The following is a 3,690-nucleotide window of genomic DNA, read 5'->3' as shown; positions in this document are numbered from 1 at the left end:
CGCGGGCGGCCTGGACGTGCGGGCGGCGCAGCGAGGGGCTGCGGACCGGGCTGGGCTCGGCGCCCCCGGACGGCCCCGAGTGGAGCGTCCACGCGGGAGGAGGTGGCTCGCCCGGTGACCTTTCAGTATGTGGCTCGTTCCACCCCCTGGTAAGTTCCAACTGTGTCCTCTGCGGGGCTAAGGGGTTTCGGGCCCGGGCCTGGCGCGGGGAGAGGCGGGACGCTGGCGGGGGGCTTTGGGGTTCCACTGCCTGGTTGCCGTGTGCTCCGCATCACCGGGCTGGCGACTGGCGGCGAGCTGGGGCATTTGAGGGGGGAGGGGAGAGGTGACACCTAACAGCCTGTGCGTGATGTGTGCACTTGCCGAGAGAGACGGGGACCCATCTCCCACAGCCGACCCCTCCCTATCAGCGCAGATTTGGGGTCGCAGATGTGGTTTGGAGGCCCCCTGGGGAAGCTGGCAGTCTCCGACCCTGGCCAGGCCCCCTTCATCCCTGTCCATTCCTCCAGCGGCAGTCGCAGCCTGGGGTGAGGTATCAGAGGTGAGGGGGCCGGTGGTGGTGGACGGGGTGAGGGAAGGTGCTTTCCAGAAGCCCAGCCACTCTGGGGAAACTTTTCCCTGCGTTAGCAGTGCATCTGCGGGCTTGCTGGCTGCTCTGTGCAGACCCCCCCCCGCTCCCCCCCGCCCCGGGGTGGGCCGTTCATTTCGGGGATCTGCCTGCCCTTGGCTTGTGAGTGCCTATTTATGCCCCCGCGTCTGTGATCTGGGTGTAGACTTTCAGGAAGCGCAGCCATGAGGCCCCTGCGTCCATGTGTGGAAACATCAAGAATGTTCCCGTTTGTAAGCGTGTGCCACGGCTTTTGGTCCATCCAGCCCCTACCTTCAGGATCTAAAAGGCGGGAAAAAGAGAGGAAATCTCCTGGGACGCTTTAGGGAAAAGAGCATTAGTTCTCACTGTTTACTTTGCAGTCCTTCTGGGACTCCCCGGGGGCTGGCTGGTTGCTGGGTAGAACTAAGGAGAAACGTGTGTTTGTGTGTGGCGGGTGGGCGGGGGCCGTGGGGCCCCGGAGTGCCGGCTCCTGTGCCCTTCGCTATAGGATGTTGCAGGCCTGCTTTGCATATTGAGGTGACAAGTTGAGACTTGTCCGCCTGGCACAGTGTTCTGCTTATAGCGAAGCTGTCTACAGTTCTGAGGTGTGGACAGGGGCTCAAGTGGATCCTTGGAATCTTCTGTTGAGTCTTAGAAGTTTTATTAAGAGAAGCTCCGTGGAAATGGCAGGAGGGCAAACGGAGCTGAAAACCTGGCCTCTACTCCAGAGAGAGGAACTCCATCTTGGAGGTGAGGACCAGCCTCGTGGGCTGGGGAGTTGGCATGTGTGCTGGATAGGAATGGGATCTGGGTTTGGAAAGGGGGCAGAACCAGTCTCATTGACCTTGCCACTCCTGGGGATTTCTTGTGTGGTCGCCTTGTTCGGGTTGTTTGGTTAATGGTGGCTTTTGCATTGCTTTCTGTAGTTTTTACTCTGGATTCTGCATAAACCCTGGCTCCCTCTTGAGAAGAAAAAGCAATGAGTTTCCCTTTGCAATAGTCCCCCTCTCACACATCCCTTTGACCCCCAAATGCTGTCTGTTCTGCTACTTCTGGCCCTAACTAGAGGTTTTCTGGCCTAGAAAGGGGCCCTCTTTTTCCTGGTTCTGAGATGCCTGGCCCATTCTGGCTTGGGTGCTTGCTCGTCTGAAAATAGCATGCATTTGCACTGTTCGCAGGCGGCCGTCACCCTTGCTTTTTGGTTGTTCCTCCCTGGTAGCTGGCACGCTGGCTGGTGAGCCGTGTGTGCCCGAGCCCAGGCCTCTGTCTGCCTCGGCTGGACACCTTTCTGAGGCAGCTCAGCTAAGGAGGCCCCTAAACGGTAGACACCCTTGTCCTTCCTCCTTGTGACTGGTCCTCGGTTTGGTCAGACAATGGCAGCTTGACCCTTGCTTGGGGAAGCAGAGGCCTTTGGATAGTTGCCCTCCTGGCGAAGTAGCAGAGGCCGTTGGTGGTTGGGCCTCATGGTGTGTGTTTCAGGAGTCACATGGCCGGCCCTGCTGGATGCCCTGACTTGTGTTTCTTTTGTGTTACAGAGTGGGGGATTTAAGGTACCCTGGTGGCATAGTACATTGTGTGTTGGGCTGCTAGCTGAAAGGTCAGGAGTTCAAAACCAATGCAGATCCACGGGAGAAAGATGGGCAGTCTCTCTCTAAAGATTTACTGTCTCCAGAATCTGATGGAGTGTTGCCGGGGATTGAATTCAACTCCATGGCATCTCATTTACTATCTCGACCATCCTGCTTGGTAGAATGACACATCCTGCTTGCTAGAATGACCATCAGCAGTATTTTGCAGATAAGGAAAGCACAACTCAGAGAGGATAAAATAATCGTCCAAGGGAAAGGTCAAAGCTACCTAGGTAGGGAGTAGCCGAGCTGGGATATGGACCCAGGTGGAGTCTAAGTCCCAAAGGTTAGAGGACAGTGACATTAAGAACAGGCAGGAGAGAGGCCTGTGCTCCTCATTCTCTCACTCCACCCTGGCACAGATAGAAACTGAACATCTTGGATGGAGACACCACTTGCCCCGGCTGGTGAGCGCCTCTTCTCTCTCACCTCTACTACCAAGGAGCAGACTGCGAACAATGGAGCAGAGGAGCCATGAGTGGGGGGCTGCAGTGCGCGGAAACAGAAGGGCCTGGAGGTCTGGGAAGGGGGTCCGAGGTCGGAGATAAGCACAGTAGTCTGGGTGGTGAATCTGTAATGATTTGTAAATGTCATATCCTCTTACCGCTCTACAGTGTGGGGTTGTATTGTGTATCACTTTTTACCTTTGCAAGGGATCACAGCCTTCTTGGTCCCTATCTCAAACTGCAGTGACTCTATGGGATAGAAAAATTGGGATGGCCCCTTACAAACAACTCTATTGTTTAAATAGAAACTTTAAAGAGAATTAAAAAGACTTCCATGATGCTGAAAGATTCTGATATTTTTTGTTTTGTTTTAAAATAGCTGAATGTGGAGTTGTGTTTCTTTCTCTTTTTCTTCCTCTTCTTGGTTGGGTGAAAACATGTAGTATTTTGCTGGTGCCTGGTGGTCGCTTGTGCCACAGCTTTGCTCATCTATCTGTCTGTATTCCTCATGTTAACCGGGAACTTGTTGCAGGCCGGATGGGGAGGTCGTTGTAGTTTTCCCACTTCTGGTTCTGATACAGGCCAGGGACCTTGCAGAATCAGGTGGCCGTCCCACCGCCTTGTCTTCAAGGGAACCTGAACTAGCTTAGTCTCTGCCCATCTTTTTAGATTCAGAAGAAGCTCAGACTTGTGGAAGTTTGAAGGTTTGCCCTGAGGGAAGCTAAAGCAGACAGCAGCAGCAGGTCAGACACCGGAGGAGACTGGGTTGTGCAGACCTGAGCTACTTTGGGGCAAATTACCTCACTACTCTGTCTGACATACTTTGGACATGTTGCAAGGCGGGACCAGTCCTTGGAGAGAGACGTCATGCTTGGGAGGGTGGAGGGACAGTGCAGGAGAGGAAGACTAGCAATGAGGTGGATTGATTCAGTGACTGGGGTAATGGGGATAGGCGTGTCGGAGACAATAAGATTGGCGAGGGATAGAGCAGGGTTTAGGGCTGTTGTACGTGGGGTCTCTATGAGTC

Source organism: Elephantulus edwardii, unplaced genomic scaffold (genome assembly GCF_000299155.1).
Source record: "Elephantulus edwardii isolate Elephantulus edwardi_28Jun2011 unplaced genomic scaffold, EleEdw1.0 scaffold00003, whole genome shotgun sequence".
Classification (NCBI taxonomy): Eukaryota; Metazoa; Chordata; class Mammalia; order Macroscelidea; family Macroscelididae; genus Elephantulus; species Elephantulus edwardii.
The sequence above is the reverse complement of the archived record's forward strand: the minus strand, read 5'-3'. Positions refer to the sequence as shown.